At 44.8% G+C, this 26,598-nt stretch overlaps 1 long non-coding RNA gene across 1 annotated transcript in view; it reads right to left on the reverse strand.

The window, feature by feature from the left end:
* Window positions 1–463: 463 nt before the first annotated feature.
* LOC140003375 (uncharacterized) overlaps window positions 464–26,598 on the reverse strand; it is a 37,700-nt gene continuing 11,565 nt past the window's right edge. Inside the window, exons 2-3 of the long non-coding RNA XR_011811881.1 lie at window positions 1,855–1,964; window positions 464–592 (exon numbers count right to left, since the gene is read on the reverse strand). This is a non-coding gene — a long non-coding RNA (uncharacterized lncRNA). The remainder of the gene's footprint in view (window positions 593–1,854; window positions 1,965–26,598) is intronic.

The following is a 26,598-nucleotide window of genomic DNA, read 5'->3' on the forward strand; positions in this document are numbered from 1 at the left end:
GGATGCAATGCAGGAGTCTAAGGAAGTGACTCAACTAGGAGCTGGACTGCAAGGTCATCTCTTCGCCTATACCAAGCCCTTCCTACTTTCATAGAGCAAGAAAACCCCAGCTTTTAATTAGCAGCTTATTGTTCAGCTCTCATGTTCCTACACCAGTTTTGATGGCCTTCGGATGACCTTTAGATCTTCTCATCTTCACAGATCTATCTCTGAGGTATCCAGACAGTTCAAAGAGGAGACGGCAAGGTCTGAATGGGTATTTAATTCAGTGTATTTCTATTCTTTTTTTCATCAGGGGCAAAGACAGTGAAAGTGACAGAACAGAAAAATTATTTTCCCCAACAGGAGTAATGCAGTTTCTTTTTAAACTGCGATATTTAAGATGCCATGCAGCAGTACCTATAAATATGCCTTGAAATGTTGAATGAGCACAAGGAGTCTATTTGATTTTGTTTTTATGCCTGTAATTTCTCTCACCAAGAATTCAGCTGTTACTCAGCCCCCAGCAGGTTGTTCTGATTGCTGGAGAGATGGTTGGGATTGATTCCGGCTGGGATCTGTTCGAGTCCAGACTTCTTCTCATGTAGCTAGACTGAAACAATAGAAATAATCAGAAAAGGAGTGATTTGTTGTTGCTGTGTAACTAAACCTTCCCGTGCAACAGCCGGCTAAACCTTGAAGGGGTTGAACACCCACAACTGTGTCTGAAGTCAGTGAAGGCCATGGATACTGATGATCGCTGTAATGTTAGGAACAGGATGTCAGGAGAGAAGAAGAGAAATTCTACAAGAAAAACAAAAAACAAAACAAAACAAAAAAACCTCACAGCATATGAAAAGAGATTGGTTGGTTTATAGTACAAGAAAATCCACCGCTGTACATGAGAAGAGAATCAGAATATTCACCCTGGCAACAAAGAACATTGGCCATCAAGACAAGAGCAGATCTCTATCCTACAAACCTCCCCTCACTTTTAATTTCCTTTGTCTCCTTCTGCTAATACAAGACAAATCCTGCCTTATGGCCTCCTTGAAATCTGAAATTAAGGTAAAAGGCAGATTTGGGAGAGGAAGAGAAGAGAGAGACCAGATCCTGCTGGATGGTGTCCTTTTTTTAAACAAACAAACAAACAAACAAACAAAAACAACAACAAAAAAAACCACCCCTCTTTCTTCGATGCACATACTATTCCCAGTGAGGACAAACCGGTTCAATACTCAAGAACAAGAAAACCAGCTGCCTGGACAAGAATTTCCATGGACCCACTGACTGGGATCAGCACCGGGGACAGCGGCCACCAGCCTCACCCCGTCCCTCTCCCCTCCCATCCTTCCTCCTACACAAAATGGGTAACCGGTATCTGTTTTCAATTGATGGAGGATGGGTTAAAACACTAAACAATCAATCCGACACGAGGGAACAATTCTTCTGCTAGAATTAAACCTTCTGCCCCACTTTTTTCCCACACTCGTGTTCCACCCTAGAACGTTCGGTCTCTTAGTTGGACTGTGAAACTTTCTTATCTTCCAGTCTATTGGGACAGCCTGACATATATAGAGAGACTATACCATTAGCAGTTTAGAAATTGAGTATTTATTTCATGTGATTCAGCTTTGACCATCAGCTAAATTTACTGTTTGTAACGAATCAACAGGCAGATCTCCTGGAAAATTCAAAGTAAGGGGCATAAAAATGACACTGTAGCCCCTAAAAATCATTTCAACATCAATCCATAAAAAAGTCACATTACTGTGTAATGGAGACCTGTCAGAAAAGAGTCAGCCAAAGATGAAAAGCTATGCAGGAAAGAGCAAGCATCAACAGACACGGCTCTGAATAGAAAAGAAGTTATACCTCATGTATAGGAGAAGGCAGGTTCTTCAGTATCCACCTTGGTCAGCCTGCATTCTTGGGATTTCACTAAGAGAAGCTATGCACAGGGACATGAAGGTCCAATTCCATCCCTGAAAAACATAAGGTGAGGAAGAAAGGATAGAAAGGTAAGCCAGAAAGATGGGCTCTTCCTCCCTCCCCAGCACATACATTCTCCTACAGCTTCCTCCATATCCTTTCCCCTACATACTCCAGCAGTGATTTGCAGTCATGAGTATGGGACATCTGGACTGACACTCAGAGAAAGTGAAGACTGGGAGGTGCCTGAGACACAGAACCTCAAAACTTGTGAGTAACAATACTGAAAGCAAGGAATTGTGGCCAGTTTTCTGATGCTTAGGGACATCTAGGAAGGAAGAACTTGCAGGGGACTGCAAAGATGATTTAATAAGGGGCTCAGAGAGCAAATGGTGCTGAAGGAAGGAAGCTTGCTGGGACATGGGGAGATGAAGCAAATAGGCAAGGACTCAATTCTCAGTAAGGGGTCAGCCATAGTGAGAGTAGTAAAAGTCATATATGCACTGTGGTAAGGCAGTAGAGAGTTCTGACCAGGAGAGTGCTATGGATGTGCGGAAGCAGTCACTACAAAATGATGTACTCATCTGAATGAGTGCTGAAGGTTTGGAGAAACAAAGGCCCACCTTTTCTGCTACAAACCCTTACAAATACTATGATTTCCACTGGGTTTATTCTGCTCTTGGGTTGCTCTGGTTTCAGTATGAACAGGTTGTCTTGTTTTAGATCCCTCACTTGCCCTGCTCAGCCCCCACACCCAGCCAATTCCCTGTGTGAAAGAGAATTGCCTTTTTCTTTTTTTCCCAGAAGTGTCCTTTAAATTTTCAGCTAAACTGGGAGGCAATTTCTTGCATGAGAGCTTCGTATAGATAGGCTTAAAGCAGAACAAAAATAAATAAATAAATACTCTAAATAACCTTCCTCTCCCTTACCTTGTCTTAACAAAGTGCTACTTTACATATGTTATTTCAATAGAAACAAAGGATTTTTGTGCAGGCAAACAACTGACATTGATTTAGCTTTCAGCAAGTGCTACAGCTCCCTCTGCCTCTTGTGTGTCGGGTAAGGAGGCAAGGTTTCCTCAAGTAAAATTGAGGGTACACACCCTCAGGCATTTCCCATGCTGGCACTCTTGTCACTAGGAGAAACACCACTCTAAAAAATGCCATGGGTATATTTAACATCCAGGAAACTGCTCCTACACCTAGCTGACCTGCCCTTCGGCCACACAGGCAGGCTTGGCCCCAGAAGGTGCTGATCCACAGCTCACTCTGGCAGGAGAGCTGGCAACAAGAGGGGGATGGGGCTAGATCCCAGAGGAAAGATATTTTGGTAGAGATTTTGTTGTTACTATTATTTAAACCAGATTATTTTAATCTCTGTTAATGTCACTGAAAGTCTGCATGAGCAGAAAACAAATCCTCTGGTGATGCTTGCTGAATTGATTTTTTGACGGTCTTTTTTTTTTTTTTTTTTAAATCTATTTATTTTTTAATTTATTTATTTTTTGTACCAATACATGTGTTTTCTTAGTTTGGGGCTTTTTTTTTGGCATCCTTTGTATCCTATTTGCCAACTGAATTGCTGGTTCTCAACCTTTTCCATCCTGCAGTCTCCCCTTCTCCAAATCACAACTCACCCTTCTCCCCTTCTGGGAACAACCCAGGTTACCCCTCAAGGGAGAAACTGGCAAGAGCAAGGTGGTCACAACCTCTGCCTGCCCAGCCCACCTCCACTGGCCCCAGTTCAGAGGAAGAGGCATCCTCTACCTGCCACGCCACGTGCATCGAGTACACTGCCACCATGGAAGGGGACGACTGATACAGTGTTAGTCAGAATTACAAGAACACTTTTAAAATTAAGGATTTGCAGTGAGGTCAAGGGACCTTTTATTAAAGTGCTGAGGTATTTCCCCTCCCCAGATCTTCCCTTCCCTTCTGCCCTGCATTGTCCCTTCCTCTCCCCCCAGCCTTGAAATGAAACAGAAAATTATTTTTTTAAAACTGTGTCGATAATTTATGTTTAGTATAAAGGATGATTTAATGGCATCACCAAAGGTCATTTTTTTCATCTTCACCTTACTGCCCCAGCCCTGAGGCCGTGTGCCCCGTCCTCCCCATACGTCCGCTGCCCTCCCCTCCATGCACCTCACGCATCCCCTGCCACCACCACACCACCGAGACGTGCTCCAGGTTCAGCCAACGACCGCTGGAGAACCGAGATTTCAAAGCGAAACCTCCGCTCCAGACCACCACAAACTGGAACCATTTCCACCTTGAAAAATAGTCAGTTGCTGCAAATGAAAGGCAGACTCATTTCTTGAATTACGTAAGTTTTTTTTTTAAAGCCTTTTATACCTATTTACGTGTGCGCGTGCGTGCACCACGTGTACACAGGGGTATCTGTGCGCACAGATGCACACGAATCTCTCTCTCAAATATAAATATATTGTATGTTAGAGCTGTAAATATTCCTTGGTCATGTGTCTATGTCTTCTTCAAAGTATCATATCCTCAGTGTTACGTTAACAACTCCATTTATTGATTGATGAAACTGTGTGTAGACCTGTACCCTCCTGACATAGTTTATGTAGCTCTCTCTTCTCAAATAAAGTACAAAACTACCACTAGCTGGTCCTCCTCTCCTTTCTGTTCCATGCTGAACATTCGGCTTTAATTCACAAAAGTCTATGCTGAAAATTAACACATTTTCCAGCCATCCCGACAGCACAGGAACCTCCAGATGATGCTTTAGAGCTTGTGTCAGGCCAACAAGTATAATACTTAAAACAAAATGCAATAATCCATAGGTGAAATATTGTCCAAAGTGCAGCAACTGAAGGTCTGACTATTGATCTGATTTATTCTTCGCACCTGCCCCCAGGTACAGCCTTCACAGCTCACTTCATGCTGGTAGAGAAGACAGAATCCATGCTGCTCCTCCCCTCTGTCAGTGGGTCTCCACACCACCACATCAAGCAACCCCCTCCACAGTGCAGAATGCCCTCCTTGACCTAAAAAGGATTCAGTAACTTCCTTGTGTTGTTGGTTTTTGTTTCTTGTAGAGCTCAGCACCTAAACTCAACACCCCTGAGGACATCTTGGGACTGGAATCAAGATTGAGGAATAAGGCACAATTCACCACTGTCACCTTGACTTGACACTGGTTTCATGCAGAAATAACCAGGAGCAAAGGATTTTTTACCACTGCAAGTTGAAAAAAAAAGCTTTTTCACAGATACACTTACTGGGCAAAACCATAACGGTGATTTGTGAAGTAACGCTTAATTTACTGCAACTGACACCACACTCTAGCTGCCAGGAATTTGACTGACAATTTCTATTTATTTATATCCTGCTATACAATATCTGCCTTAATGCTGTAAATTTTTCTGATTGGAATTTCACAGTGTCTGCCTGGATATTTATTGATCATAAAATAATCTGCACAACCTGTTATACTCAAAGCAGGCACAATGGATGCTGGAGAAATCACTTGACAGGATCCGGGTACCAGCGTCCAGGTAACAGAAGATGTTCAGACGCTACTTTTATGGCATTATGTATTACCAAGAACCAACCTTTTGAACTGCTTTTCTGCTGTTTCCCGAAAGCCCCCTTCTGAAACACTGCCAAGAGCCTGGTGTTGGTTTCCTATCAGCAACTCCGTATGGACCCCTGCAAGTTGCCTCGTTTGCAGCTCTTCACTACTGAGAAATCCCACCTTCACAAGGAAACGTGGTGTTTTCACAACTGTTCACTAATATGGCCTGCAAGAGAACTGTTTGGCTCTTTCAGCAGCAGTGAGACTGCATTTTTTTATATATTTTATTTTTGGCATGCAGAGACAGAAGCAGAAAATTTCTGCCCACAAGGGAAAAACTGTGAAACTTTGTCCCAGTTGGGAGTTCCTATATTGCCTGGTGAACAGTCTTATTTTTTTACTTTTTTATTTTTTTTTTATACAGCTTCCGCTACACAGCTTTTCAGTATCTCCAATGGATGAAGCCTCCTTTCTCCCATGAGAATACACATCCCATGCCAACCCATCACACAGGCGTCTTCCCACCAGCCTCCTCCCAGTGCAACACTCCTCCCAACCCAGCATGCACACGTACACCCTGATACTCCCACCCACCACTCTTCTGCCTGCTCCTGTTCTTGTTCAACAAGAGCCCAGATTTAGCCTGCTCTTTTCTCTATAAATGCCACACTAGTTACTCGTTTCTGCTCCTTTCTGAGCCCCACATTTAGGCTGCAGCCTCACCCCTCCTCAGACAGCTCCCTTTCCCTTCTCTACATCAGCAAAACAAACCAGAGGCTGACAGTTTGCATTTTAACCTCGTTAGCTGCGGCTAGCCAGCCTGATGGACAAAGTTTCCTTTTATTATTGATTTAAAGCACTTATGTAATAGAAATCTTTGGAAATACATTAAAAAGCAAATAAAGAAGCAAACAAAAAACCCTTACCATCTGAACAAACTACCTAGGAATCACCCCATTCTGCCCCCTTCCAGTGCCTGTTGCAGGTTCCTGCTATTTGTCTATGCGAGGTGATTACAGGAGCATGCAGTGGCTGGTGGAGCATCTAATGGGGCTGCGAATAAAACCACACCAAAATAAACAGCAGCTGAGGCTGCCTACAACAGGGCTGTCAGTCTGCAGCATATGCCCCGCATCTGACAGCATCCCCTGGGGGCAGGCAGGCAAAGGAAGGAGCGAGTCCATCAGGGCTCCCTGTACTTCATTCCTGCCACCCTCAGCTCAGGCACACGCAGTAACCTTTTCAAGCTCTGTAAAACCCTTCACAGATTACCCTTTAGAAAGCCAGAGAGGGAAGCAGACCCCTCCGTCCCCTCTGGGCAGATGGAAGAGAGAGGTCCTGGCCTTCCCCCAGGTCGCAGAGCTCCAGACAAAATTAACAGCACGATGTAATCAGAAGGTAAAAGCACAGGGCAGGAGTGGGGGGAGCTATTTCCTGTTAAATTGTGGCTGCCGTTATTCCCAGAGAAAAGCAGCAGGTATTCAGGAGCTCCTCATTAGCCAGCATGATTTCCATTAGGCTGTCTATTAACATTTTGTGGCCGTAATAAACACCTACATAATTAACACAAAAAACGAGCTCTCTCTAGGCTACGAGAAGTGGCCAGAACAAGCTGGGAATAGCACAGAGGGGCTGGTTCCTGTCTGGAAATTTCTGCCTGGAAAGGAATTTTCTTCCATCCTCTCAGGACAAATTCCCTTCCAAAGAGCCAATCTTTAGTGTTCCACTCTTCCTGGCTCAGTCTAGGGGAACACATACCTCTAGTTTACAATTGGAAAAAATTCATACAGCAGGGTAGAATTTGTCCTGTAAGTCCCACAGGGGAAATTTGGAGCTGCCCAGGATATTCCCTATCCCTCTGCCATAGCTATGAGGAGCATTTTCCTCCTAAAAACTGACGGGGCAAGAAATACCATGGGAACATGTGTGATCCCAGCTAGCAGACAAGCCCCAGGAGCTCAAACGAAGTCCCTATGGAAAGAAGATGGGCTTAACATAGCATGGGCATGTCTAAAACCATGAAGTACTCCAGTACTTCAGGTCTATTGGGAACTGATAAATGATAGGGAACACTGAGACAGAGAGAGAAATCGTGACCTTCCCAAAGCCTCAGTCACTTCTTTTCCATGCCTCCTCCATCCTGCTAAGGACATTGACTGCATTTCTGAGCACTGCATTCAGTGGGAGCTTGCAGGTAGCGGTAACTCCTCCGCAGCCCTCGCCCTCCTCCCCACTGATTGCCAAGGGTGGCACCAGTAAGCCCATGCAGGGGAGATGTAGGACATGTCTTTTTGTCAGGGCTGCCTGTCCCCTGCCTCTCGCTTCAGGCTTCTGCTGCTAAGAACGTGTGTGCCCTTTATCATAGCTTTGAAATAGAGAGAGACACTTTGGAATTCAATTAGTCAAACTGTTGCCGCAGCAACAAAAACATATAAACTTAAATGATTTATACTCACAGACACCACTTCAAATAAGAATAAATTTAATACAGCAGCTGGGAATGAAATGCATTGTACAATAAGAAAATTGTATTTTTTCTTTCCCCGATGATAGGCCTCAAGGTCTTAATGCAATATAGATGAAAAAAGATATTTGGGCAGAAGGAAGCGGAATACATTGTGCTGTATGTACAATGCCTGCTTGGAGAGTACAACATATAATGAGCATGTACATCTAATCACAGAGCTCCCATTCTGTTTGCAGACAGCCACAGATCAAAGATTGCAGCTAGCAAATTGACTGCTTGGTTTCACTTTCTTTCTTTGACTCTCTTCCATCTCATGAAACCTTTCCTGTCAGCCCCCACCCAGGAGAAAAAAACAAATCTACCCTTATTCCAGCAGCCGCTCCATCTGCTATAGACCCAGGTCCCAGCCTGGTGAAGCGAGATTTGTGGTGTTTTATTTTTTAATTTTTGTTGTTGTTGTGTTGCTGTTGCTTTTTTTGTTGTCGTTGTTGTTGTTTTGTTTTGTTTTCTTCTCCCCTAGCAGAAACGCTTTAGTTCAAACACAGTTCTAGGATTTGAAGTAGAAATTAGTTCCAAGAAATATGCAGGAAAATTTCCCTCAAAGTTACCTCAACTTCTAGGAGACATTTAGGATGCCATTGCCTGTACCCAACAAAGCCTGACGAACATAGACATACGTTACTTTCAATGGGAGCATAGATTGCTCACCCCTTTGGAGGGCCAGCACAATGTTATGAGCAAATCATGCGAGAACGTTCCTGCGTCTTTCATCTAACCTGCTCAAATAGACAGCATTTCTAGCGGAAATAAGGTTTTCATCTTTGATTTTGATCTCTGTCCAGATTATGCTTATAACATCTCTCCCTGCACTTCATGAGAATTTAAAAAAGATGAATTCTAAGTATTCTGGGACCATTTGTGCAAAGTCAACCTCCCTGTCTTGGGTTGTCTTCTGTAAATACAGGTCTGAACATAGGAAACAGAAAAGGCAGAAAATTAGCTTTGAGAGACACTGAATACATTTTTTCTGAGAAGAAACAAAACCATAGGCTGTAGTTCTAACAGAAGTTTGGGCTCCTCAAAGGAAAAGAAAATAGGGTGAAGTTTTATGATTTGTTTTAGGTAAGAGGTCAAGAGTGCTGCTTATTATCAGAGCTAGCAGGTGGGGTATGGAGTTCAGGTTTCTTTGGGCACAAATCAAGATCAACACCTGCAACTCTTCGGCAGCTTTGAAAAGGAAAGCACGCAGATGCAGAACAACAACTAAACAAAGCTAAACAAAGCTAATAATGAAATCATATTTATGTAGGCAGGAAGGAAGCTCAATTGCCAGGAGAGTACTAAAGTCTACAAGTGTAAATACATACCAAATAAGTCAGCTTGACGAGATGCCAAGTTTGTTCAGCAGAGTATGGCACTTTACTGCTGAAGTACTCCTGCAGGAGGGAAACCAGGAAAATGTCAAAAAGGTCAATGGGTGAAATGTGTAGCTCCATCAGGAAGCCATGAAAACAAGCTTGTGTCAGTAGGATTTAGCACTATCTTGCTCACTTGCAAAGTGCCTGTTGGCTCTGCCACATTAAAGCATAAGCACTTTGCTTCAGAGCTCTACGTATTGCTGATCTAGAGCTCGCTGCTCTCTTCACATGGAGAAGTAGAAACACAATTTATAAACAATGGATCTGATGTACTGAGTTTAACAGCTTGAAGGCTCCAGATTTCAAGCACTAGTCCAGAGAAACAAATGGTGTCATCTGGCAATACAGAGACTGTTAGGGATGTAGATGTACGAGGATGATCAGAGGACTGAGGAACCTCTCCTGTGAAGAGAGGTTGAGGTAATTGGGGGTGTTCAACCTGGAGAAGAGAAGGTTCTGGGGAGACCTTGTAGCAGCCTTCCAGTACCTAGAGGAGACCCACAGGAAAGCAGGAAATAGAGTGTAGTGATAGGACAAGAGGTAATGGCTTTAAAATAAAAGAATAGATTTAGAGTAGATATAAGGAAGAAAAAAATTTTGTTATGAGAGTGGTGAGGCACAGGCACAGGCTGTCCAGGGAAGCTGTGGATGCCCCATCTCTGGAGGTGTTCAAAGCCAGGCTGAATGGGGCTTTGGGCAACCTGATCTAGTGGGAGCTGTCCCTGCCCATGGCAGGGGGCTAGAACTGGGTGGGTTTTAAGGTCTCTTCCAATCTCATTCTGTGATTCTGTGATGTGGTGGAGCAAGCCTGTGAGGATTTGTATGACCCATATTTGCCTATGAAGAATAAAGGAAATGAGTATCTTTACAATATCTCTGAGCCTCACTCTCAGACCATTCACAGGCTCTGAGCCAAGGGGGGGGGGGGGGTTAAGGAATGTACGAAATTAGAATAAATAGTACAAAGTACTTCTGGAGATGTTTAGAGCCATCAGAATATTTAGACCCTGGATCGTCCTTCCACAGAGGCAACAAAAGGCAAGATCTTGAACAGCTGAAAGTTGGAGCTAGGCCAAAAAATATTCAACTTGTGACAGCAGAAGTCTTGACTCAGCTGGGAAGTCCCCTTCATCTCCCTGTTCCTATGAAGACAACATCTGTTCTACTCTTTCCCTGTTCCATCCCTCTTTAGTGCAGTGGCATGGAGAAGAGCAAGCTGGCCTGTTCAACCCCACTTCGTTTCTTCTGGATTAGGGGATGGAGCAGTTCAGCAGCCGGCTTCCCAAGCCACAAACTACATTCATCATCATCTTTACACGCCTATACACAGCTGGCTCTCCTGATGATAATGTGTTCTACAGTTTCCCTTCCTGGCATGGCTTATGTTAATACTCCATTAACATTGCTAATCAGAGACAGACTTCTGGCAGCATCTCCAGGGGATGAGCAAATGTTGTCCTATGCCTTTTACTTTAGGAGATCAGACTTTCAGATGAAATCCATTCCCAACATCTCTGATTTCAGCAATTAAATGAATCTGCCACATCTGGGAGCTGTTCAATGCTGGATGCGTGTGGTTCGTAGTGCTCCAGAATAAGCCCTTTTAAAACCCCTTTTATGCCAATCCTCAGAAATATGACATTTGGAACTTTAATTCACTTGGGAAATCAAAGGCTACTAGAAAGATGAGATGAAATCAAATCGAAGATAAAAGGTACAGAAGGTCCTGAAGGTCTAAAACTGCAGGTGCCTTCATCCCAAGATATGAAAACCTTCATATGGCAAACGTTACTCACAAGAAATGAAAACCAAGACACATGATACAAGTCATCCACCCATTAGAGCCTCAAGCAGGTGCACGGGATTCCCTCTAATTGCAGCGTGGCTACTGTATGCCTGATTCTCCTGAAGTCCTGTCTTCTGGGGAAGCCTCTGGGAGGAGGCATCCAGCCAATTTTTGTGCTGACCTCACTGCCTTAAACACATCTTTGCCCTCCCCTTCTCCTGCATGTTTCCAGTTCAGCTTACTCCATCCAGAAGCCTATGTGTTAATTAGATTTATTCCTTCTTATTTTTGGGAGTAAACCAAACCTTCTTTAGCATTGCAAAAGGAGTTGATTTTTATTTGAATAAAGTAGAATGAGGCACCATGATTTGTTCAGGTATCAAGAAATTGCCTGGAATTTCTAGCTGCATAGCTAAAAGGAAGGCAATTGCCTTCATTAATACAATTTTCAAGTCATCTCTGATTTCAGGTGGACTGTGATTCTCCATAGGATTCAGAGTATAAAATTAATGTTTGTTAAACAGAGAAAGCAAAAGCAAAAGCCTACACAGTGGAAATAACTTTATTTCCAAGGAAAATATCACAAATGAGGCAGAATGAAACACAAACACCGCAAAGGAGATGTACACCTCCTCAATGCCCGTACACCTCACCATCTCCCTCAGCAGCATGCAACAGCTGAGCAGGAGAATGGTGCAGTTAAATTAGTGCAGTGAGTCTGATCAGCAAATTTGTGCTCTCATTCAAACAGATGCATAAGCCCAGCTCCCAGCCAAAATTAGGACATGCTTCCTTTCTACTTTTCCCTTTCCTCTCCCCTTGAAGTCTCCCCTCCACCTCATGACTTCTCATCTTAAATGGAAGGCACTTCCATCACAGGAAGCCTGATGGTGATTCTCAATGATACAGACACAAAGAAGAACAGCTTGGTTTTAACAAGCAGCTGCAGACCAGCTACATATCACAGCAAAGCCAACACTTGCCTTTCCCAAAAAAGCCAACTTAATTTACAGAAAAGGAGAAGATCTCACAAACAAACAATCTTCATTAGTATCTAAATGATTAAGTGGTATATGACTCATATCCATTTGGAAAGGCTTCTCCAGAGCTCTAAAGGCTTCGCCAGAACCCATTTAGATGTACAGATCAGATGCAGTAACTGCAGGTTTTATTTCAAATGCTCCAGGAGCGCGGTTTCTGTGCTCACTTGTTTTAAAGGTCTGACTTCCAATTTCAGCTTGAGATGTTCACCAAAGATGAAGAAAACCATTGGCATATATGCAAGGTCCACGGCACACTGATATAACCTTCAGTCAGTGGTTGGAAGCAATTTCTAACGCATCAACTCCTTGCTATAGTAATGTGCTTTGGAGCCATTAATTAACTTGCTGCTCTCTGAGGAAATGCTCCTTCCCTCCATCATTCACGTCTACTTAGAAGAACTGCATACCCACAAAAACCGTGTGTGAAAGTGCAAGATTTCTGTGGGACGTAGCTGAGCAGACCGTGGGCAGGTGCTATGAAAACATCCTCCAGTGCAGCTCCAGCACACCCCACAGCACCAGCCCAATGTTGCCAGAGCGGCATGCTCTGTGCTACTGGGCTTGGTCAGCTCCCTGTCCCCAAAAGCACTGCTACCATGGCATCAAAAATCTCAGGTCTTGGGGCATTTTTTTTTTTTTCCAGCCTGATGTTCTGCCTTAGTGGAAAACGCCAATTAAGGGAAGATAAATAAATGCGCAGTGAAAAATTGCGCCTGTTTTTCCTCTACATAAATTGTCCTCCCTCTATCTTATTTATACATTATTCAAATGTTTTCACCAGACCATTTATGAATTTTTACTTCTTAGAGCTTGTTTGCAAATATTTTGTAACATGTCCTCCATATTCAGTGCTCGAGCATGAGTGAACAGCTAGTTCACAGATGCTGCACGTCTTTTCCCTGGCTGGATGAGGGTTAACTGCCTTGAGTGAGGATTGAGACCCAAAAACCAGAGATGATGTGTGCCTCCTATACCGTTCTGCAATATTAACTATTCTGCAATTCACTTCTGTTTTGTTTCAGCAGCTTCCCTCACTGAATCATCAGAGAGCAAAATTGCTTCAAAATAATAACCAGCTACGTGGAAGGCTATTTGGAGAGGGGAAAAAGCAGAGTTTTAATCTAGATTTACATACCGCTCAACTCACACATTTCTCTTGCAGAATAAAATGTGCCTACGCCTCTTCAGAGCCAGCACCCTGGAAGCCCACCCTCTCAGCCTGCCCTCTGCTTTCTGCCTTTACAGACGAAGCACCCTCCCTTACACAACACAGATACAATTTCTGCAAAGGCTTTCAGCTCAAAAAATAATTATTTTTTTCCAGGTTAGGAACAGTAATGAATGGATTTTAGGTAAACTCAGGCCCCACGCATCCAACTAATAACGTGGGCCTGCTGCAGGTTAGTACTTCTGAAACCCATAATAGACTGGTCCTGTCAAAGCATATCACATCCCTGGCTTTGACTAACATCACTGCACACTCTGCAGCAGCTCTATCCGGTGGGTAGAAAGCACATTTGTAAGATTCCACCGCACTTGTCTCTCTCTTTCACACATACAAACAAATCTTAAAGTACAGATTAATATTTAAACAATCAGGACTACAAATATCTCCCAACCTGCCTGGACAAGAAAGTTCTTGTATGGAAAAAGAGAGAGGGGAAAATGCACAGGGAAAAAAGAAATTTTTTTCAAATGGGAATTTACTTTTCTTTTGATATAACTAGGATTAACTGCGTTTCATCACTTTCTAAAGGACACATTGGGTCCTCAGCTGTGTTTTTTTTGCACTGTCAGTCCCTGGAGAACAAAGATTAAGAAGTTAAATGAGTTTGGGAATCTCATCCTTGGTTTTAATTAATTTGAAACAAAAGTGTGCTAATGACAGCACCACAGCAAGATTGCCCAAACTTTCCCTATCTACATAAGGAACTGGTGAGAACTAAAAAGCCTGGGATCTTACCATCACCTTTAGCCCTCACAGCCCAAACCTTGGGGTGGAATAAGCTCTGAAAGCCCCAGCGGTTGTCACCTCCATACATCTTATGGAGACATCCTGAACGTCTCTCCTGTGCTCCTCCAAGCACAGGAGGGATCCAGCCCTACAAACCCTTTTCCAATGGTTCCCAGAGTCTCTGGAAGAAAAAAATGACAGTCAGAAATGCATCTTGCTGGGATCAGACCGTGAGGAGCCAAACTGCTCAATCCCTGCTTGGAGCCATACTTCCAGCTCTTCCACTTTGTTTTACGTGAGTTATAAAACTACAAATGCAATGAGTTTCTCATACTAGAAAAAAAAATATTTCCTTACCAGTAGCTTCACTCATTAGTGGCAGCACTGGTGGTGTCTGGGGAGGTTTCTGGTTTGTTGTGTTTTAAAGGCAGAGAGTGGGGTCAGATTGAAGCAATAAGACCAGTTGGGCTGCTTCTGGTGCTGGTGAGGTGAGCTATGGCAGGAATGAGAGCATTGGCCAAGGATACTGAAAATCTGTGTCTGGAACTGGAGGTTAAATCTGAGAATAGCTAATTTTGGCAGAGAGTTTGCAAGTGTTAGAGAAGCCATTCTGCAGAGACTACAACCCTGGCTGTCAGAAGTAATAAAAGCTCAGCTCAAACAGCAATATGGTTGAGGGAAAGGACAAGCAGGAAAGTGGACTGGAGCTGATCTTACAAGAAGATTCACTTATAGTCAATCCTGGTAAATGGAAAAGAGAGTCAGAAGCCACATTTGTACTGGAAATCAAGCCAAAGGAGAAGAGGATAATGCAGGGCAGAGGATTTGTACCCATCAATCTATGTTGAGGGTCTTCAGAAGAGACTGTAAGCACATGGGGGAGGGCAAAGAATGAATTTAAGCTCCACAGCACTCACCACCTTAATTCACTGGGTGCCTTTCATCCATCACAACTTTGGTCTGCTCCTCCTGTAATGAGCCTTCAGCCTAACAGGAATAAGGCTCAAAGCAGCTGGCCCAGGGCTGTGTCCTTGTTTCCCTGCAGAGCTTCTACTTCCAGCCTCCTCCAGGTCTCGTTTGTGCAGGTTCTCAGTGCAAGCTTAATTCCAGAACACACTTTGCCATCCCACAAAGGAAGGCACTTGCTGCCAAAACAACAAGGTTCAGCACAGTAACATGGTGTAATGACCACAGATGGGAAAGAACTAATCTCCTGAGCGAGCTTTGATACCCAGCAAGTCAGGAACCTACCTCTGGTTACACAGCTAAGGGGCCAGATGCTTGTAGATGTATATGAGTGCAGACAGCAACCACAAACATTTTAAAAGACCATGCCCAGAGGAAGCTTTTGTTCAGCTAAGACCGAAGGCATTAACACCAACATGGCTATGATCTGATTTCATTTGTGCAGGTAACCAGCCTGCAGTCTGAGGTTAACTTTAGAGTGCCTTTACGGATGTGGAAAGAGATTGCTTCATTTAAATTAAACAAAGATTCCTATAGCTGCTGCTGTGCAGTCACTTCCCCTCTGTAATTGAGCACCAGCATATTTACATGGGGGCTTCTGTGGCTGGGCGTAAGTCGTTTGCAAGATATTTTTACTGCTTGCAAGGGAATCTATGAAAAAGGATGAGGCAGAATGTCTTGGAATGCAAAGTACCGAGCTGGATTTTAACCACTGCACAATAGCAAACAGGTTATGCTTGGCTTTTTACTATTCAGCTGGTAGCAATAAAACAGTGCTTGGCTTACTCCGTTACTGAGCCAAGTTCTTTATCTTGAGAGAACAATAGTGAAAAAAAGGCCTGTAAAGGAAGGAGGCAGCCTTCTGAAAAGTCCCTTTAAGACTGCCTCCGAGCTGAATGTAGGAGCCTTAACTCCTACGCCTCCAGCCCCGCGGTGGCAGCTCTCAAGGCACCTAGGGTTGGGAAAGCTGCAGTTCAGGCTTGTCTCTGGCTAGTGAGATAAGCATGAACATGTCATTTATGGGGCAATGAAGACAACCTGATCTGCTTCTCAAGGCAGTGCTCACCAATAAAGTGCAGAGAAAAAGAGTCCTTCCAGGCAGTAACGGTGTGCAGTTTTGCTCACGCTTTCCACTAACATCTGCAGAAGTACCTGACTGCATCGTTGGCAGCACCGGTATCTGGGAGGATGATGTTCACCCAGAGGCTCCTAATCTTAGCATCCACTTAAGGCGGAGAAGAGACAGGCCTCCACAGCAATGAATAGAAAAGGCTTCTTAAGTAAGACTGATGGGCAGACAGATCTTCTGGTGCTCTGCTTCGCCAGCTCCCAGATCTGTATCAGCACCACATACATTATATGGTCTTCTTGCTCTTTGGCTGGGGGTACAGTCATGGTTCAGTGTTTTAATTAGTCTACTCCAGGCTATCTTGGCCATAAAGGCTCACAGAGAGAAAGATAAACACTATGCAGAGATCATGTTAATTTATAAAATATTCAATTAAGGAAAACAAACAGCATAAACTAAGATCATCAGAGCTAGAAGATGGGGAAACCATCCTGCTGGGAGTCAGCTGGCTCTGGTCTTGAGCAGGCTAACGCATTCGTCCTCTGCTCTTCTGGCAGCAGCAGGGATCCTGGAGACTTGGGACGTGGAGCTACAGAATAGGTCCTGCTGCACCAGGTTTTGGCAGCACAGTCCAGGGCCCCTTCACACTCTCGGGGATGAAATCACTTGCCTTCATCTCAAGTTTTCTTCAAAGCAAGGAGAGGCACAGCCCATCCCAAGTTAGTCAATGTGCAGCAGACTTCCATTTCTTTACAGCCAGGCCCGCCATTTACAGTTCAGGTATCTGTAAATTGCTGAAGTCTAAAGCTGAATTTCAGAAGCTTCTCTTGCACCCAACACCATGCCAGGACGCTCGAGCCCTGCTGAGAAAAGGCTATTTTCTCCTAAGATGTGTGAAATGGGAGTGAGGATGCTGGGAACAAAAGCAGCAGCATGTTCTGCCCCCGAGGTTGGGCACACAGCTGCAGGAACAGCAACTACACTCAGGGCTGGATGTCATAAAGGAAATGAGGAGTGAAGAAAATCACAGCAGTTAGGGATGGAAAGGTCCATTTGCTCTCTCTCCTAGCCCACCAGTGACAGATCGCTCCCCTGTGCTTTGTCCTGTGTTTAATGACCCAAGCAGCCAGGGCTTCTGTTTACTCTCTCAGGGAATGACTCTACAGCTTCAGGAAACTCCATGGGAGGAAATCTTGTGTTTGTCCCAGCTAGCTAAATGGGGTGGAAAGTAGGGATGAGGATAAATATTGGCTTTAGCTTGCTTTACCCCTCTGGAGTACTTGGGGCAGGCTTGTACCAGACCTCCCACCAGCAGTGCTTCAGCAAAGTCCTTCTCAGCAGCGCGAATCCCAACTGAGAGCTCAGTATTTGGGCTTTGGGGATGGTCCTCCTTCCCTGTCAGGCTGTGAAAACAGAGTCCCTCCGTGTGAGCCCCAGGCAGCTACAAAGCAGCAAGTGGAGAGCCGCCTGGGCTGCTGGCCCTTGGCATTTCTTCTGCACCTTTTTCCAGCCCCCTTCCTGCAGGGCCAGTGCTGCTTTCAGAAAGGGAAAGAAAGCGGTGACCCTGCGAGTATTACAAAGCACTAAGCCTCCCTCTGGGGAACGGAGAGACGGGACCGCTCTGGCCTCAGTAAGTTACATGTGTTACTATCTGAGATTCTCATTATCTCCAATGGAAGCTGTGATTTGCTTCTCAGTTCTCATTTCTCTTTGCACACAGTTGCCTCTCCTTTTAAAGACAGCTTTTCCTAGGAGTTCTGGCCCCAGAGGTTCCTTTTTCTTCTTGTGGAATTACAGATGTCACAAACACCTCCAACATGGTGCATGATTCCTCATTCAAAGACAGAGTAGCTGAGGGGGAAAACAAGTCTTTAGATCTATATCATCCCCTGGGGATATGAGCATAGGACACACTCGCATGCCAGTGATAAGCCAAACTAGACACTGGATGTCACCAGCACTCCACTGGAAATGCAGAGGAGGGAGCAGGTATCTGGCAGTAAAAACATCCTCTCTTAAAGCACAGTTAGCTAAAAGAAGTGTTGGCAGAGCATGAATTAACAAGGATCATTGAGCCAGAATCCAGCAAAGGAGACCTTAGCGAAGAGGTGAAGGAAAGGGTGAAAAAATTGCTGTCCTGTCTTGGAGGACAAAGCAAGACCAAGGATGGTGTAAGAATTGCCCAGATATCCAAGAAGCCATGAGCCTTAACAACTGTCAAAGAAAATCGATGGTGGCTTGTAGGAGCCCACTCCTTCCCCTTCACATCCAATGTACCAAAATGTCCTGAGGGCTTTCTGGAAGGGCCCTGCTCATCAATACGAACGAGAAATACCTACCACTATAATCTGACGTCTCCCGATGAAGAAAGTCTACTGCTATAGCTTAATTTCTGTGGTCATGGAAGCCTCTCACTTCCCATCACCTCACCAAAAACTCTTCTATTTCAACATCCCAGGCCAGTATGAGAGAACAAGATCTCAGATCTTGTTGCTCAGATCCCAACACAGGAGAAGAGAAGACTTTGGGCAAAGCACTTCACTTGCAGAAGGGCAAAGTGCCTGTGGAGGAGCGGAGCTGCTGCAGAGCATCTGTTTGATCCACAGTAGCACATTCACACCATGTCTGGTGCTTTCTGGAAGGGCCCAACCTCACAGACACATGTTGCACAGTTGATCTAGCTGCTTCCTGCAGAAATATTAGGATTACAGTATGTGCAGCAGCTTGGAAAGACACAATCCACACTGGCCTGCCAGACATCTGGAGCTCCTGCACAGATACAGCAAAGTGGATCTCCTCAAAGCCCTGCTGGGCTGCAGGCAGAACCCTCCGATTGCTGGAGAACTTCACATCCTACATCCCTTACATGCAGGGATTCACACCTGTATGTGTGCACTGACAGCACGTCCCTCTGGATGAAAAGAAAGAGCTCAACGTGATGGAAAGAAAGAGCTCAACTGCTCAACGCAGACTCAGCCAACAACCAGAATGGAGTCCCTTGTGAGTGGACTGTGTTTTGGCAGCAAAAGGTGAGATTTTTTTTTTTTTTTATACACATCTCCCTCCCTGCTCTGCAGTAAAGATTTGGATAGGGGCAGTGAAATACAATGTGAAGCCTGGGACAGATGTGGCTTTATTCCAGACTGGGAGGTGAAGGTTCCCACCATGCTTTTCCTAACGTGAAGGGCTTCCTACCTGGCTGTGTAATTATGTTTCTGTGTCCAGCTGCTTTGTTTGGTCAACTGCTTTAAGTATTCCTCTGTTTAATACCTGGCTCTGCTGGAGTGCCGAGGAAGGCAGGCACTTGAACCAACTGCCACCGTGCTCCACAAATGAGAACATGGGAGTGCTTCACTGACCTTCGAAATACAGAGGCTTCAAATTAAATTATAACGTTGCTGATAATCAGCAGACCAGGGATTAAACTGATTGGGGCCCTGCCAGACCAGATTTAGCTTTCATTAAGTTCTGCCCACAAATCAGGCCTGCCCATACCCTTACTCTCAAAGTTATAATGTGCACAAGCACACAGAGGGAGAGCAAAAACCAAAGTACTTTAGTATTTAAAACTCTAATCCTTTCAAGGTCTGGAAATACCTGGGGTCTAGCTACCACACCGTCTATCCAACATCTGCCGTCAGAAGTAAAAAGCTGAAAGCAAGTCATTTACATAAGGGTTTAAGAGGAATGCAGAGAAACTACAAAAGCAAGGATGTAATCAGTAGCACAGAGAATGTCTGAAAGGAGCTCGTCGATCCCTCTGAAATACAGCAAGAGGCTTATTTAATTTTTTTTTTCTTGTGTGTATATTTCCTAAACAGCTGACCTAAATGAGTTCTTACCACGATCAGATAGCCTAGGACAACAGAGTAATCCTTCTAATAGGATTACAGGCTGTGCTAAAGGAGACTTTATGCTTTTATGCTCCGCATTGTAATATGTATATGTGTACACACAGATACTGTGCCTACTACCTGCAAAATCAACATTTTCCCCATTCACCCCTTTCATTCCCCAGACCTTCTCACACCATCTCCTGCTTCTTCCACAACTGCTGGAAAGCAGTCATCAATCTGAGACTGAGAAAAGAGGGAAGAAGTCAAAGAGCTGAAATCAGAACTAGATAGATGGAAGCACGGGGAATTAGCATCCAAAAAGGCTGTTTGTTGTAGGGCTCCAGGGGGACAGGTATTACCTGATACCAGTCAATGTTTCCAGTGCTGCTCGGGAAGGCAGAATAAAATTCCTGCGACTAAGCAACACAAAGGCTGACGGAGCAGCAGACAGCAATTCAGCGGGAGGTCCCACAGAGCTTTGCAGACCTCCTGGTACTCTGGGCCTGTGCAAACCAAACACTTTAACAGAGGCACACACAAAGGTATGCACCAAAGAACAAACAAATCAGGACAGATCTACCTACCAGCTGTGGGAGGACGGCTGCAGGGAAAAGCGAGAGGGAGTCTCTGCAACGAGAAAGAACAAAGAAAGCAAAGCACTCCAAAAAGAGTTATTTTCTGATAAAGAAGTAACTGATCTCCCAGAGAAGGATACAGTCAGTGGCGTCTATCATATAGGCAGTCAGTCTTTAGTCAAAGGCAAAGGGATGGAGAAGTTGTCTTGCAACTTCAGACTGCACTAGTGAGACCGATGCTAGTATGCTGATAACAGCTTTCACAAATACGTTTTTCAAAGGATCCTAAGTAGTACTCGGAGATAATGCTGGAGAGAATTACAAAAACCACCATAGGAAGCAGAAAAAATGCCTTGCTGTGAGGGACCAAGAGGAGTACAAGTTACTTTATCAAAAAAAGTGAGTCGTGGGGGACGGCAATTTAACAACTTCCAGTAGCAAAGATCTCAAACATTAGACAGGTTTCTGCTTACACAGGAAGGAACAGCGAGAACCAGCAGCAGCTAGAAGATAAAACTAGACAAACCCAAATGGTAAATCAAGCATTATGTCTGAAGCAAGTATTGTGAGCTGGGTCAGCTCACAGCACTGCTCCTTGCTTTGTGTTTGCAGGCAGGACACGTGCCAGTCTTCCAAGAACATGTACTCATCAGCCGTATCATCTCCCAAGGACCCCCTTGCCCAGCTCCCAGGCAACACCACCTCAGCCAAGGACGAGGGGCTGAGCTCCTCCACCAGCTACCTACCTACCTACACCTTGTTCTACACAGAGGTTGATTTCATTTACTTATTTAAAAAAAGTAAAAAATGAATTGATAAAAAGCACTGGACCAAGCACTGCATCTCTCTTGGCTTCATAGACTTCACTTACCTGGAAGCGTAATGAGATCTCACAGCACAGATGAGGTTATTCTCCCAACCAACAGGAAAAGGAAAAGAGTTTGAAAGATTTAGAGATGACTTTGTTACTTGCCCTGGAAAGAAGTTGCTGGAGCCCTGGGTCAGTATCTCTCCTGTGCCTATGATTGAGTAGGTGACATAATATAGATGACTGTGGTTGGAAATTAATTTATGTTACATCCCTTATAAATCTCAAATACCTGGCCAAAACATAATGCTTTAAGAGTGACTGAAAACTGCTGAAATATTTATAAGAATGAGAGATTACTTTGGACTAGCTGAAACAGGGGATTGACTCCATCGCTCCCTTCTCCCTCCTCCCTTGTCCAAAGAATATTAAAGCTACCTCAAAAGAAGGAAGCAAATTTTCTTTTTCATTTCCACACTGACAAAATGTTATTTTGAAATCAGAACTAATTTTACTTTAAAACACGCAATCCCTTCTCTTTCTCCCTTGGCACCATGAAGTGAAAAAAAAATGAAAAAAATAATAATGGAATCTACAGAAAAATGATGGCACTGAAAAATCTGAGATTTTCTTCAAAGAACACAGTGTCCAAGAAGGAAGTTGGGGAAAAAAATCAAAAGGCACATAAGCTCCAAAAGTCAAAATGTTCACCCACTGCCCCCAAATAAGTGTTAAGAAATAAACATTTACTTTGAAAGTAAAGTCATTTGGAATTTCATTTTTATTAAAAATAAAAAAAAAAATTCAAATAAGGCAAAACCTGATCTTTCTGTAAAAACACAACCTATACACTGTGCCTCAACGCTTTTAATATTTTTATTCTCATGCTACAGAACCAACTCATCTGGAAAATAAATAAGAGAGCAGAACCTAAGCGCTAAGTACCTCAGTGACCTCCAAGCAGTGGTTTTCCTGGGACATCATTGCCCTGACCTAGAGGTACAGAGGCTGCATGGCCCCATAGGTGTGCCTGCAATAAATAATGCAACAAATACACAGGCTAGGACCCCTTCACTCCCCCCCCCCCCCAGAGCCACACAAACCCCTCAGCAGCAGGAGTATGTGACCAGATTGACTTTTGAAGGGTAAGACTAGAAGGAACAGGATCCCTTTCCAGTACTGCAACAAGCCATTAAATACTCTCATATGGTCAATGCTTACTCCAAAAATTATCACATGCACACCAGTGGAAAGCTTGGCCCTGAAGCTGATGTGTGCCTTAGAATGAGGAAATCAAGCACAAGGACATTCATCACTGGCAGGACAAGAAAGCACTGCTGAGTTCTGTCCTTTCGCAGCCCACCTCCTGGGCAAGCTGAGGCTCTAGCAAAGATGAGAAGAGCACAAAAATCCATGCAGAGCTCCAGGCCTTTCTTGGACAGGTCCTGGTGGTGGGAGGGGAGAAGAAGGAGAGGCTTCAGAACTGCAGTGCTAACTAACATGAGAAGCAGGAAACCAGGAGACAGTAGAGAAGAGAGAAGAAAACAGGTGAGATGTTGAATGAAGAAAACCAGGCAGAAACAAAAGTCTTCCCATGTGCTCTTGTTATGGCCCAGCATCTAAACCCACATTTTCCCCAGCTAGATCCCACCTCATGTGTTTCCTGTGCACAACAGACAAGTCCCCAGACAAGAAGTCTCTGTCCATCTACCCTCTGCCCAACCAGCCAGGCACCCCCATGTGGGGATCATGGCCCATTTGGATAACTGGTAAAGAAGTCCAGTACCCTCTCACCTCTATGATCAATATTAATTAATCCCAAACCCAGGCCTGTCCCTCTTCTTCAATGCCCACCTTCTTCCATCCCCAGCCAAGCATCACTTCCAACGAGCAGCACTTGCTGTGAGTCCAAGAGCCAGGGCAAAACTAGTCCCCTTCCAGCCTGGAGCCCCAGGGTGATTTCTGGCAGCTCCCATCAGCAGCAGAAAGGGTTATTATTAAAACATCCTTTTCTCCTTTGTCTGGGGCTCTACCACAGCTCTGAGCCACACAAAAGCTGCCGGCTGGGAGAGTGACAGCGCTGGGCAAAAAGCTCTCCCTGCTCTGCGGTGTGACGGGTCGCACGTCCAGCAGGACCAGTGCTTCAATAGCAACGCGGAGAATTTTTAGAGGCATTTGTTTATCGCAGCCATATGCCACCGCTTGATCGTCTGAAAAGCCCAGGAGGGCACCTAAGCACAACATCTCCCGGAGAGTGACAGTCAGGGCAGTCATCGCTTGGTATTAAACAGACACCTTCAATGCAGATGGAAAAGACTACAAAAGAGGCATTAAAACAGCAGTTACATCCTTCTCCTACCTCTGGTGCCTGTTTCAACTTCTCAGGCTGTCATTAGGGACGGCCCCAGGGGACAGCATCAGGGAAGAGCAGCACGAACAGGCAGAGAGCAGTGCAGGTCCCCCCACATGCTGCTGGTGAGGAAATCCCCCAGTGCAGAGCAGGGCACAGCTACCAGCACCCCTACATCGGGCAGAGTCCTCCCTTTTTTCCCCTAAGGGTGATGATAAAACATGGGGAAGGATGTTTTCCCAGTGCAAAAGGAATGAAATCGCTGGAAGTTTGCTTTGGCATTCTTGTACGCTTCTGTGTGATGGGAAAGACATTACGACGGCCTCACCTTCCGTGGGCTTGCTTCCAACCACAACTATTAAAGCTAGTAGAAATTTTTCAAATCCTATTTTGCCTCTCCAGAGAGCTGTCCAACCCCCCAGAAACTTGTTGGTATTGTTTTCCAAGAGAAACCAAAGACAGAAAAATGATTTTACACTATGCAAGTTTGAGGTTTTTCCCTCCTCTTTTACCTCTTGGGTGGAGAGGCAAACCCTAGAAAATTCTGAACCTTCAAAATAAAACCCATGTTTCTCACATGGAGGACTCAGGGTTGGCTTAAAGAAATGAAAAATTCTTCACGTTCAAAAACTGCAGACTGTCAAAACTCCTCACAGAGCCATTTTGACAAGCTCAAACTATAAACCCTGTAAGGTTCGCTGCCCATTAATATTCTCGGGTGATTCCTTCCTCTATTTGATTGCCACCAAATGCAAACATCAGTTCTTCCAGATATTCTTGAGTCTAGTAATGAACAAAAAAAGTAAGGAAGTCAGAATAAAAAACTGAATATCCAAAATCTTGCAAACGAGCACTAAGCCTACCTCTAACTAGATTGTCTGAGTTCATCACCTTCCCTGACAACTCCATACAGGTAAATAAAATGTATTTTTACTGTTTTGCACAACCGATTTTGCACACAGTGAAGCACAGCTTCTGAAGGCTGTCCCCAGCTCCAGCTCTCAGCAGCCATGCCTGCTTGCTGCATTACACACCTAGGCTGGTGCAACCAGGAAAAATGGGCAGGGAAATACCACCTGTGCAGCCCAGTCCCAGGGATGCCCCGTGGGGGTTTTTCAGACCCAGACTGGCTGGTTAAGGAAATATCAGCCACACCAGCAGTCCTACCAGATATTCTGACCCCATGCATCCAGCTCCTTTATGTCACCTGGAAATGTTTCTGGAGAACAGCCCCTTCTCCAGGATCTGTGAGGCATTGTGAAGATCTGTGCATTGCACTGCTAAGTATCTGTAGTTGCTTTGGAGGGCTGTAAGACGGACTAGAAGCACCACGTGTCCCTCCCTACCCAGTGGCCTGTGCTGCACAGCGAGGCTTGGCTGACAGCGTCAGACAGCAGCATAGATCAGCAAGGCTCCGTGCGCCCGTGAAAGCTACATCAATACACGTACAGCTGAGACAAGGGAGTGTGGGGACGTAAATATATATGATTAGATTCCCATTGGCTTGAAAGTTTCCTCGCACAGTCTGCCTCTGGGCTGCAGCTTTCCAGCTAATTTAAAGCAACAGATTGATGCTGCTAGGGCTTTCATATATTAAAAAGGGAGGTGCCCAAGTCCACTCTCTAATCCTCTTCATGTGGCTCATTTTTAGCCAGGCTTTCTCACAGGATCCATCACAAGGACACCTCCTCCAGCTGAGTGGGGGGGATCAGCATGTCTGCAATGCACCAACATCTGAAAAGTGAGGGAATTGTGCAGAAACGTGTATTTTTCTCTCTCCTCTCTGAGCATCAAGCGTGACTGGCTGCTGGCTGCTGCTGCGGCTCCAGTCCCGCTGTGCAAACACCAGTCCCCATGCTAGCTGGGGAGAGCCACTGCCTAGATGTTGTAGGAACAAATGAGAATTTCACCTGGATGAGAAGCGCATAAATAAAACCGATAAAAAGTTTTAGGACTCATGGAATGTGCATAATGTGCTTTATCGGAGATATCGGCTCCTATGCTTAGTGGCTGCCAGGGAAAGAAAAATAAAAGGTCTCTTATAAAATTATTACCCTGTCGTTTAAGTCAACAGCAGTGATACCATGATAGAAGCCAGCAGTTATGTCACATTGTTTTATCACTATAATTACATCAAGAACACAGTAACTGTCTGTGAGAGATAAGATGAGGGAAGCAGCCCTTCTGAAGTTCCCCGTTCGCAGCACTGGGATTTGTAGACTGGTTTGGGCTTTGGACATTATGTTCAGCTACTGTCCTTGAGCTTGAAGAGCCGTGTCACCAGAGAAATACAACCAGAGGGCTCCCCTGACTCCAGCTCTCCTTACTCCATCTGGATTCATAGCAACTCTCAAGGTCAGCCCTCAGGCTCACAAAGGACCAAGGTGATGGAAATTGGCCTCCAGAGGCTCCCTGGGCTTCACAGCAGCTCAGGCTCCTAACCCCAGCTCTAAAACATCCACAGCAGTCACAGGGAAAGGCACCAACAAACCCTTCTCCTGGCTTCTCTTTGCCTCTGGGGAAATTTCACTCTCTGGAGCTGACTTCTCTGTAAACAACACGGCTTCTGTTCCCAGACATGGTTCGTATCACCACGTTCAAAACTGGTGACAACTCCAGCTCATCCATCCTGCCCCCCAAAATAACCTGCAGTCCTACAACTTGTACATGTGCACCCAAACATCTCACACCACACTGTGCAGATGCAAAGCAGCATAACCCCTGCTGGCCTCACTCATTCCCCCAGTGTCCTTCTAACAGCCTAGTGTCCTTCAAACGCTTCCTCCAAGCAGGTAAATCTTTTACACACCACGGAGTTGTCACTCTCTGCTGTTTTCTTATCCCATCTTCTCCCTTTGTTCCAGCAATACATTGC

This window comes from Anas platyrhynchos, chromosome 11 (genome assembly GCF_047663525.1).
Source record: "Anas platyrhynchos isolate ZD024472 breed Pekin duck chromosome 11, IASCAAS_PekinDuck_T2T, whole genome shotgun sequence".
Taxonomy (NCBI): Eukaryota; Metazoa; Chordata; class Aves; order Anseriformes; family Anatidae; genus Anas; species Anas platyrhynchos.